Source organism: Vulpes vulpes, chromosome 7 (genome assembly GCF_048418805.1).
Source record: "Vulpes vulpes isolate BD-2025 chromosome 7, VulVul3, whole genome shotgun sequence".
NCBI classification, from domain to species: domain Eukaryota; kingdom Metazoa; phylum Chordata; class Mammalia; order Carnivora; family Canidae; genus Vulpes; species Vulpes vulpes.
The window spans coordinates 86612604-86625030 of NC_132786.1; the positions used below are offsets into that span (position 1 = coordinate 86612604).

At 39.8% G+C, this 12427-nt stretch overlaps 1 long non-coding RNA gene across 1 annotated transcript in view; it reads left to right on the plus strand.

The window, feature by feature from the left end:
• The window catches only part of LOC140599710 (uncharacterized), an 82797-nt gene that overhangs the window by 5886 nt on the left and 64484 nt on the right, over window positions 1–12427 (plus strand). The window lies entirely within an intron of this gene.

The window sequence follows — 12427 nt, forward strand, 5'->3', positions numbered from 1 at the left end:
CTCTTAAACTATCTGGTTTTCCTTAGCTCCCCAAAAAGCAAACAAGCAAACAAGAGGTACCACTACCACTACCAGCATGCTCCAAGATCCCAGCATGTTGGAAAGGGTACTACAGCAAGAATGCTTGCAAAACACATCATCTGGAAATTTTAGGCATATACTATAAATTGCAATATGATCCTTTGTATGGATTTCATTTTGCAAAAGTAATGCCAGAGCTGGTAAAGGACATGCATGACAGAACAAGAGAAGCACCATGAAATAAGTAAATGAAGAGCTCCCATGTTCTGACCTTGCACAGGACCCAGGACCTTCTGCTGTAGTCCTTTGTTTTTGGAATCCTGCCAAGTGTCTGATCAAACATGATAAGCCTTCTCTGAGAGTGGACTAAAGGTAGGTCAGAAAAGAATATGACCTAGCTTCTTAGTAGATCCAAAAGAGAAAGCCATGTCAACATTTTTAGAGGAAGGAAGGAAGGAAGGAAGGAAGGAAGGAAGGAAGGAAGGAAAGGGAGGGAGTAAGTCAGTCAGGATAAGGATACAAGACATCTTAAGAAAGTGTGATTGAAGATAAATCCCCAAAGTTTTGAGATATGCTCTGAGAGCAAGGCCTTGAACAACTAGTTTCTAAGACCAGAGCAGGTATACACAAGCATGTGAACACTTCCCACCTTGAGCAGAACTTCATTCTCACTGAATATAAGATGTGAGTGTTGAAAGTTACCAAAAATTGGAAGTAAGGGCCATAATAGCAACTACCAGTTGTCTGCTGGGGAAAAGGAATCACAACTGGGGATGAATTTACATTTCCAATTTCAATTCAAGTCCCCAGGCTACAGTATTTACTGGTATCTAAATATGGTACTGGAGAAACAAATGGCACATAGTACCCCTAAAAGGTCTTAGCTGACAGAGTTATGTGATTGCTGTGTATCCTGAGAGCATAAAGGGCTCTTTAGTAAAATTCAGTAGAGATCTGATATTTGACCCAGATTCATGGGATTATATACATTATTTATACTTCCACAGGGTAAGTGCTGACCATTGCAGACCCTGCCAGCATGGCCTCATATTGTAGTGTTAAACCATTTCCTGTCCTACATTATAAAGACTTGACCTCTACACAGAAAAGCAAAGGTGAAGGAAACATAGTCCTGGCCTTCAGAGAATTTCCAGAGCTATCATTCAGATCTTTGTTAAATATCATTATATCAAAGAAATCTCCTGCCACTCCTCCATTCACCTGCTACTTAGGTTTTCATTCTATGCCTTATCATCACCTGGCACACATTTATTTATTTGTTTGTTTGTTTGTTACCTACTCTCCCCCATTGGAAAGAAAGCAGAGATTGTATACCCAGTGTCTGCAACACTATCTGGCATGTATAAGGCACTCAATAAATATTTATTTAATGTATGCATTGAAAACATGAAGTCCTACACCTACACCATCTTTACCTCTAAGGATTGAGGAAGATTACCTCATAGGAGCCAATGAGTAGAAGTTTAAATTAAGGACATCGTGATGGGGCAGCCCAGGTGGCTCAGCGGTTTAGGGCTGTCTTCAGCCCAGGGTGTGGTCCTGGAGGCCTGGGATCGAGTACCACGTCAGGCTCCCCGCATGGAGTGGAGCCTGCTTCGCCCTCTGCCTGTGTCTCCACTTCTCTCTCTGTGTGTCTCTCATGAATAAAAAAATAAAATCTTAAAAAAAAAAAAAAAAAGGACATTGTGATGACTTGGCTTCTTGGCTTCATCCACAATTTCAAGGAACATTCTGAATATTCCTATATTAGACCAGAGCAATTGCTCTTCCCAGTACCATATTCCAGCATCATTCATAAGAGAAACCTCCCTGGTATCTTATACAACACTAACAAAAGAGGTAGGTAAATAAAAGATAGAGATATTTTGAAGAACTTCTAATAGTATGAGTACAACAGAAGTCCAAACCATGCTGAAGCAAAGGTCATGCCTTATATACTACTGTGTTATACAGATCAGGCTTGGAACCCTTGTGCATGGGTTTCCTATTGCCATTGTAATGAATTACCACAAATTTGTTGTTTAAAACAACCTAAGTGTATTATAGTTCAGAAGTCCAAAATGAGTAAAATCAAGATACTGACAGGGCTGTGTCCCTTTCTGGACGCTGTACGTGAGAGAATCCACTTATTCCTTGGCCATTCAACTGCTAGAAGTCACCTGCATACCTTGGCTCATAGCCCTCCTCCATCATCAAAGTCCAGTTCTTCTCATATCCCATCAGTGTGATCTCTTCTGCCTTGCTCTTTTATATTTAAGGACCCTTCTGATTACAACGTTAAGGTCAGTTGATTACTGTATCAGTTTGCCAGGGTTTATCATAACAAAATGCAAAAGACTGGGTGACTTAAACAATAGAAACTTATTTTCTCATAATTCTGGAGTTTTAAGTCTGTGACCAAGGTATCAGTAGGGGTTTGTGTCTTTAGCAGGGTTAGTAAATCTCTCTCCTTGATTTATATATGGCCTGTGTCTTCACATGGTCCTCCCTATATGCACAATCTGTATCCTAATCTTCCCTTCTTATAAAGATACCCATTATATTGGGTTAAGGTCCATCTTAATGATCTCATTGTAATTTAATTACTTCTTTAAATATCCTATATCCAAATACAGGCACATTCTTAGGTTAGTATTTCAATATATGAATTTTGAGGGAAACACAATTCAGCTCATAAGACAATTCTAATTCTACCACCTACCTCAATTCTCTTTTGCCATGTAACATATTCAGAGGTTCTGGGGGTTGGGACAACAATGTCTTTGGGGAGCCTAACACAGGTTGTTCTGAATATCGTATCACTGACATAGCAAATCTGAGAAATAACAGTTTTGAGAATAGAATATTTCATACCTTTAACCATAGCCCTATAAGATCCCAGTAAGGCAAAACTGATTTCTCAGGGGGATTATGTCAAGTCTTTAAAGAGATGGAGCTCTGTTTCTATGGCCTGGAACCAGAATACCCTAGAGTTTCTAACCAAGCCTAGGTCTGTGTTTATGAATCTGGCTGAGGTCCCCCAAGACCAGCAATTGACTCAAAGTAGTGACAAGTCAAGCTGAGGCCACCCCGACCCTTCAGTGCACTCAGAAGGGGTATATCCGAAGAGGCAAATGCTTCAGCAGGCCAGCATCTGACCAGCAGGAAGAGCAGAAGCCAGTGACGACACAGTGAGCTCTTCAGGCCTGACCCCCTCTAGCGTGAAGCATTCCTTCTAGTGCAGCTGTCTCTTTCATAAGAATCCGTAAAACTCTTCATCAAGAGTTCTATAAACCCTTAAAAAATTAGATGCTCGGGAAAACCATCTTACCAACACTGGTTTACTGAGACCTGTGTTTTTTTATAAAACCCAAAACAAAAAAAACAAACACCAAAAAAGCCAACCAAAGAAAAACAAAATAAAGCAAAAATAAACACCACCACCACCACCAATTCTACTCAGATATTACTTCTCTCTTGCACTCTTCTTTATGGCTAATCAGGATGTGGAAAAGCAAGAGCTGGTTGGGATATGTAAATTCTACTGCTGGCTCTTATTATCTCCTCATCTATCTCTCTATTTGTCTAACTGGCTTTGGATAGCATGCTGAGTTAAAAGTCAGATCTTTGAGTCCTAGCTCTGCCACTTATGGATGTGTAACGTTTGGTCAGTTATTAACCTCTCTGAGCCTCAGTCTCTTGATCTGTAAAGGAAATAAAAATACCCATTTTGCATGGTCGCTATGATATTGAAGATGTAAATCATTCAGCACATAAAATATGCCATAGGTGATAGCAATGCTAGAGTGAAAGTGTCAGAACAGCTGTTCCTCCTTGACTCCATTCTAGTGTTACTGCTTCTAGTATTCTGTTACACAGATGAAGACTGTTCGTGCCTAAGCTCACTGCCTCACAATCTTTCAAAGGCAGGCAAGCATAGGAGCAGAAAAGAGGAGGAAGGCAAGTCAATTTAGGAGAATTGGAAAATCTACTCTCTGGGCTGGAAATCGAAACTTCGATGAGGCAGAGAACATGAGAGCCCTTGAGTATTTACGAACGACTTATTAGCGTTAGCTCTAGGTTTCCAATTGAAGGTATTGGACCAGATGGTTCATGTCTTAACTTGTTTGTCACTTGGATACAATCACAGTCCCAGCCCCAGGGCCACCAGCCTTGGCAGTGCTTTGTCTTACTTCTTGCTGCCCCTGCCTAAGTGCATTAGGAATCCACTGCCAGAAAGAGAGGCCAGCAGATTCAGCCTCCAAGGACTCTTGCAGGTGGCAGAGGTCATCCTTTTAAGGTCGTAATGCGGCTAAGAAGATCATTAAACATCAACAGTTAAAATTAAGAAGAAATTCACCAGGTACCGAAAGGGGCAGGAGAATTCAAATTGTAGCTGAATGTCTGCCTTTTCTCTGTGAGACTTCATGTACTGTGGCCCCTCCTGCCAATCAAGCTCCGCCCACACACCCCCCACTCTTCCCCCCCACCTCCGCAGCCTAGTTCCTGACTGCTTCCAGTTCCTCAACAGCCCGGTTTTCCTGCCCCAGGACCTCTTCATTGACTGTTCAGTCTGTGGGGAATGCCACTGGTCCCTCTCCCTGATTCGTTTTCTCATCCTCAGGTCCTCAGGGGTGCTGTCCCTGACCTCTTTTCTAAAGCAGGAACCTCCTTGTTATTCTATCTCTACATCCTCTTACTGGCCTTCTTAGCACTTATGACAGTGAGTAATTACTTGTGTTTGTTTGTTTTCTTGGCTTTGGTGTGAAAAGTTACTTGAGAGAGAAAGATTGGAGCTAGATGGAGAAGGCGAATGGCCTCTAGTTCTGGGGTAGAACCTGGGCCTTTCTCCTGGTAAATGATGTGATTCAGTAGCTCAATGGACATTGTCAAAATAAATGACTTGAGACTTGATGTAATAGACTGAGGGTCTTGGGAACCTGGATTTTAGTTCCAATCCAGTTCTGTCACCTAGCAGCCTTCTCACTATGGGCCAGCCATTTCTCCCCTCCAAGACTGTTTTTGTTTTTGTTTTTTACCAATGAAATGAATGATTTTGAAGCTGCTCAATCAAGTACTAATGTTATTTTCTTCTCCTGATTCATTTAAACAGACTGCCAGTCAGCCAACCAGCCAACCTTAGACATAAGGTAGAAGAAGAAGCTATTTAGAGAGACTGGGATAGGGTGGTATGTATCAAGGACAGTGATGGCCTCTGTCCTTAAGTTGGAGACTATCGTTTAAGAAGAGAACAGATTTCTGCTTGATCCAGTCACATACTGTGGCAAGATTCATAGGGCGATAGGTCACTGCCTACTTTGCAAGGCAGAAAAATAAAAGATACCTGATCTCCTGTCACAATCTGTGACAGGCATTTCCTCTAAAGCCACTACTTAGGGACGCCTGGGTGGTTCAGCAGTTAAGCCTCTGCCTTCAGCCCAGGGTGTGATCCTAGAGTCCCGGGATCAAGTCTCATATTGGGCTCCCTGGATGGAGCCTGCTTCTCCCTCTGACTGTCTCTGCCTCTCTCTTTCTGTGTCTCTCATGAATAAATAAAATCTTAAAAAAAAAAAAAAAAAAAGCCCCTACTTAATGTAGATGGTTGTCTTAGCAGAGCCAGACCCAAAAGCAATTTACACTTTGGGGAGACCCAGGCTAACAGGACACGGAACTTCTGTTTTGGGGGGGTGGGGGGATGAGGAGACTCTCCAGAACTTTACTGCCCAATACTGTAACCACGAGCCACATGTGGCTGCTGAGCACTTGACATGGGGCTAGTGTGAATTAAGATGTGCTGAAAATATAAAATGTTGCATTGCAAAGATTTTAGTATAGAAAAGGCCTGGGCTCCTGGGTGGCTCAGTGGTTGAGCATCTGCCTCTGGCTCAGGGCATGATCCTGGGGTCCTGGGATGGAGTCCCACATTGGGCTTCCTGCATGGAACCTGCTTCTCCCTCTGCCTGTTGTCTCTGTCTCTCTCTCTCTGCCTCACATGAATAAATAAATAATATCTTTAAAAAAAAGAAAATCAGATGTACAATATCTCACTAAATAACAAATTTATGACGTGTTGAAATAGCAACAGTTTAGACAGGTTGGGTTAAATGAAATACGTTCTTAAAATTAACTTTATGTTTCTTTTAATGTAGGTAGTAGAAAATTTTAAAATACTGAGGAACTTGTGTAATGTTGCTGTTGAACTATGCTGATCCAGAGCTAGTTATGTATAGCGGGGGAGGAGGGTAAAAGAGAGAGAAAAGAGGAGGAAGAGGAATTGGTGCAGCAAAGAGGGACAATGATGAAGAAGATGGGACTGAGTCCAGAACACATTCTGCCTAGTGTGTCCCCAGTTTGTACTCAATTGCATCAGTAAACAGCAAACTGAGAAATGTTTGGCAATGCCAGGTCATGGGTTGGGGTTCCCAAAGGTAAAAATCTGAGGGATTTGCAGATATGTGACTTCACATGAGGATAGGGTAAGAAAAATTGGATGAAGAAGGAGGCCAAGGAGCCAGATACAGTTCTATTGCCCACCCACCCCTCAAAATTGCCCTGCACCCTGCACGTGTCCACTGGCAAAGAGAGGCATAAAGGGGGAGAAGAAAGGCTAAGATGAGCACCCTTGTGGATTAAACATAGACTGAGCCTTAGTGTGAGTTATCTATTTAGAAATAGGATTTTGATTCTATTGCATAAAGGATCATTTATTCTAAAATCCTCACTAGATTATAGGGAAGTTTTAAAAAAATTATTTATTTTACACAGAGAGAGAGAGCACACAAGCACAAGCAGGGGGAGCAGGAGAGGGAGAAGCAGATTCCCTACTGAGCAGGGAGCCGACGTGGTACTCGATCCCAGGACCCCAGGACCATGACTTGAGCCAAACGCAGAATCTCAATTGACTGAGCCATCGAGGTGCCCGAGAGTTTTGATAATGTAGAAAACAACAAAGAAGAAAAAATAAAAGTTATCCATATTCCCCCATTTTAATATTTTTAAGTGATTTTCTTCCAGTTCTTTTCTTTGTATGCCTGACTGTGTGTGTTATTCTGATGTGTTATATTATTGGGATTACAAGACTTGTGTATATTACTGTCTCAATAATATGGTGTAAAAATTATATCATGTCATTTATTATTCTTGAAAAATATAATATAAATGCTACCCAATATTACATCACAAGAATTTATCAACACTTCAACCATTCTCTAGTGATTGGAGCTTTAAGTCATTTATCATTTTCACCTATCGTAAATAAAATGTGACAAATACCTTTGTACATCAAATCTGTTCTAATTGTTTAGGGAAAGTGAAAGAATTTTACAAAAACCATTATGGAGAATGCAAAGGAAGTCAGCGAGTGTCCTTACATGCCTTATTTTTGTAATAGAGGGAGTCAGTTGAATCAACTCATTTTTAAGTTCTCTTCCTGTTTTGAAATTTTATGTCTGACTCTTTAGAAAAACATGTTCATTTTACATTCTTTGGGAGTTTTTTTGTCATTAAGATACAGAAAAGTATACTGCCGATGATTTAGAGCAGGCTTTGACTATTTGGCATTCCATATGACTTTCAGAAGTATCTTCCCTTTGTTCTGATTACAGATCAATTCTCTCTATCCCACATTTCACTTTGGAAGAACAAGAAGCACAAAGGCAAATTTTCTTTTTTTTTTCAATATTTTATTGATTTATTAGAGACAGAGAAAGGCAGTGACATAGGCAGAGGGAGAAGCAGGCTCCCCACAGGGAGCCTGATGTGGGACTCGATCCCAGGACCCCAGGATCAGAACCGAGCCAAATGCAGATGCTCAACTGCTGAGCCACCCAGGTGCCTGAAAAGGCAAATTTTCAAGTTACATTAAAAGTGAAAATAGAGGAATCCCTTGGTGGCTCAGTGGTTTAGCACCTGCCTTTGGCCCGGGGCGTGCTGGAGTCCCAGGATCGAGTCCCGCATCAGGCTCCCTGCATGGAGCCTGCTTCTCCCTCTACCTGTGTCTCTGCCTCTCTCTCTCTCTCTCTGTCTCTCATGAATAAATAAATAAATCTTAAAAAATAAATAAAAATAAAACTGAAAATAATTCATATGAGATATTAGACATGTTGAAATCCAGTGTTAAAAACTGTAAAAGCTCTGAGATTTTGGTCTACCTGCAAGCTAACTAGTTTCATGGATGATGGTAGAAAACATGAGACTCCTGGGTCAAAGATAAAGAACAGTTTATTATTCACAGTAATAACAACAGCCAGGATATTGATTTTGGTTTCCCTAAGTCCCATTCCCAGAGGCTACACAAAGAGGGCCAGGTGATGCCTGCTTGTGTGGTTATTTGCATTACAGGGGAGGACCCTGAGTTAGGGAAACTGAATCTTTTATAAGGGACAGTAAGCATCCTGTTCTATGTCCAGAAGTTTCCAAAGCAGTTTATTATACAAGTGTCCTAATGAGATCATTTGGAGTAAAGGCCAGTAGTGCCTCTGCTAATAAGATGTACAAAAATACAAGAGACCTGTAGGGGATTATCTCAATATGAGCATGAAGATGGTATTAGGAACTGGTTGGAGTATATCTGTATATCTTATTCATGAGACTGTTGTTCTTTTCGTCAGGACCAAGTGAGGCCACTTTTTGTCTAGCATATGATACTTTCTTTCCATATTCCTTATCCACAGAAATTATTGTCTCTATGCATAAGCTGCAAAGCAGCCTAGACAGAGATTTATTCAGATCTCGATACAATAACGATCATGTCCACTTCCATAAGTACAATCAGAGCAAGCCATCCCAGCTCTGCCATCAAGACTGCAAGTGCTTGTGAGACAGATTGAGGGGCTTACTCTCTCCCTCCTGGAGAATGGACTGGAATAATACCCCACAAATCCCATATGTTCCTTACAATTACCTACATCCACTGAATATGGCTGAAATGCCACTGATCACCAAAAACAGTCTAAAAAAAAAAGTCTCACCAAAAAGATTTTGTTCCCTAAGGGAAAAGTCTTCATAACATTGGCATGAATAAGTTATGAAAAGCCTGCACAACTGAAAGAGACATAATCATCATTCATGTATAACAGATTTGTTTATTCTGTAAAGATTCATTTCAGTTGATTAATTATCAGTATCTGCTGATGGTGGGGGTAACAAGGCAGTGCTGATGAGAGAATTATTGAAGTACATGCTTAGAATATTTATCACTGAGCACATATTGTATAAACTTAGCATATTTATCATGTTCTTTTTGTATGGGCTCTTCTTTCCCCAAAATAGATTAAACAGTACTGCCTATGCTGTAGGCATTTTCCCCTTCACATATGGTACTCTATTCTTTATAGAGAAATGCACTGTTTTTATATATAATACCAGTAGCCCCTAATGTGAATAACTGTGATGCTGTAAGCAGTTTTTGTCTCCTTATCAGCCTTAGGCAGAGCTATTCCAATCTAGACTGCAGATTGTCATCTCTAGCACATAAAGTTTGCTCTTTGGCCAGCCAATCCCCCAATAGTACAACTACTGTTTAAAGAAAAACTGACAATTTGTGTAAATTAAAATCCAAGCATTTTAAATGAGAATTAAAGGTGAAAGTTGGCTAAATTTAAAATATTAAAATAAGTATCCCTTAACATAATCTAAATGTAATGATCTTTGAAGAAACTTTTTCCTTCCATTTATTGAACAAGATCTACCATTTATTGAGTCCCTATTATATGTCATACACTGAACTAGATGCTTTGGATTTGCTTTTGTGTTCCTTCTCCAGTACCCTTGAAGCTCATATTATTTTTATCTTCTTACCATAGCTAAGATAGTAAGGTTTGATGAGGCTAGGTCACTCACCTAATAGCAGTTGATTTATGTGGGCCGAGTTGGAATTCAAACTGCTATCTTCTTCCTAAATTGGGGCTCTGAACTATCATGCTGGGTGGTTCTCTCTTTTGGTCCTTAGGCGAGGCCACTATGTGAGGACTGTGATCCCAGCTCCAGTAATAGTATCTTTTTTACCTTCTTTAGGTCCCAGTTTCCCTGTAGTCTTGTCTCATCTCATTTATCTGTATAGGTTCAATATCTCACTCAAGTATTTACCTTTTTCTTTATCGCTCTTCCTGAACTTCCAACTCATAAGAATTATTTATATATTTGCCTCCTGGCTGTTAGTACTTTAATATGTCCAAATTGGACACTGTCTCAACCAGCTCCTCCCCTAATCAACTCTATTTCAATAAACGTCACCATCAGCCATCTCGTTGCCCAAACCAGAAATACAGGAGGTGTTCTTCACTCCCCACTCATCTCTTTCCCTCACTCTCCACATCCCTTCAATCACTGTAGATTCCACCACATAAATACCTCTTCTCTGTACTACCACCGCCACTGTACTAATGTCAGCATGATTGTCTCTCCTGAGGAATTCTGATAATCTCTTCAATGGTCTCCTTGGCTCTGCTTCCTTCTACTCCACGCTTCATTCTTCTTCACCCTCCACCCAAAGTGAACCTTAAAATTCCAAACCTCATCAGGCTGCTCCTTTGCTCAGAATCTTTTAATAGCTCCCTATTGTCCTTAAATAAATTCCCAAGACCTTAATGTTGCTTGCTGGCTTCTGTCTACCACTTCAGCCTCAACTTTTGCCACTTGCCTCCCTGAAACTTCTGCTTGAGTCTGACTGAACTGATTTTAGTTTCTTAAACTCTTCTCCTGCTCTCTTGCCTTGGTTCTTCTCAAATCATTTTTATTCCACCATGAGGAAGATGTTATTCTATTGTTATAACTCTCTTATTTTTCTTCCAAAATGATTACTACGTGGAAAGGAGAGAGCAGAGTTTCAGGATCTGGTCCCTTGGGAATTACCCTATGCTTTCTGTTTTCCTATCATGCTGGCTCAATTTGTAGTTATCAATAGCACCTACCCTGCACAAGGGAACCAAGTCCTTTTATTTTCTCTTGCTACTGAGCCTCTCAAATATTTGAAAAATGTAATTGGATCATAACAAACATAGAAAATAATCCTGAAAATTTAAATAAGCAGTTTCCCTACAGGAAAATTGATCTCTGATTGATTAGGATGACTGATGATTTATGGTTGGGGTGTAGTAGACTCAGCAGTTGCCAGGAGGCCTAAGTCTCAAAGGACTCATGATATCAAGTGTTACCATAAGCCTGACACTCATGTACATATTAAGTCAGAAGCCTCCATTTGCTTTATTGCTATTAAGCCTAGAAATTTATTATGCTCCTAAAACTTGTCAGAGACTCTGAGACATCATGAGGCTTGATGTAGCCACATGGAGCTATATGAAGCCCCATTGTTTATGGATCACTTTCTCTTCCATTTTCTCCCTCTTGTGACTTTTTCCATCATTTTTTTCAGCTTCAGAAAAGTGCATTCAAAAGATTACAAACAGCAGTTGGTAATCAGTGCATAACAGCTTTCTATGTATAATACAATTAGGTGTACATTAGACAGTGAGTGTAATAAGAATACTGTCACTGTAATAGAACTCTGTCAAAGTACCAATGCCCCCCACTTTGAAAATACACAGATCAATTTTGTATCCCCTGTGGAAGGGGAACAGTATAACAGTTGCATGGCATTATTCCATGACAAAGTTCAGCAGATTTTGTTTATGAAATTCTGAAGAAAGACAGTATACATGCAAATTTACATGCTATTTAATATTCTTCAATCTCCTTCTATTGAAGCTGTATTCTTGATGCTTTTAAGCTAAATTCAAGCAAGATTTTAAATCATATCCATGGCTGGTACCAGAGCATTAGTGAAATAAATTTTATGTTGTTAACTATGAAATACATCCCAATTAAAACCAAAATGCATTACTTGTATGAAATACCTACATACAAAGACAAATCTATAAAGATAGAAGTACATTAGTAGTTGTCAAGGGCTAAGGGTGGAGACAGGGAGTGAATGCACATGGGCAGGAGGTATATTTTGGGGGTGGTGAAATGATCTAAAATTGGATGTTATAATGGATTTTTATAATGGTTGTATGACTGTAAATTTACTAATGAGCATTGACTTGTATATTTAAAATGAGTTAATTTTATGCTATGCTAATTATAGCTCATAAAGCTACTTTGAAAAAAAAAAGCTAAACCATAGTGAACTGTCTTATACTTATCTTTGTGGTCCTATGTTAAGTCTTATCCATAGAATTAATTCTTAGATGTATAATTGGCGGACCAAAGGGATGCCTATTTAAATTTTCACAGAAACCATCAAGTTGTCTTTCAAAATTAATTCACCAATTTACTCTCCTACCCACAGTGTATGACATTATCTGTTCATCCATACCATTGCCAACACCTGATAATCTTTATGTTTTAGATACTGTTGCAAGACACTTATTGTCATTAATTTTTAAAATTACTGTGCTGTTTTAAT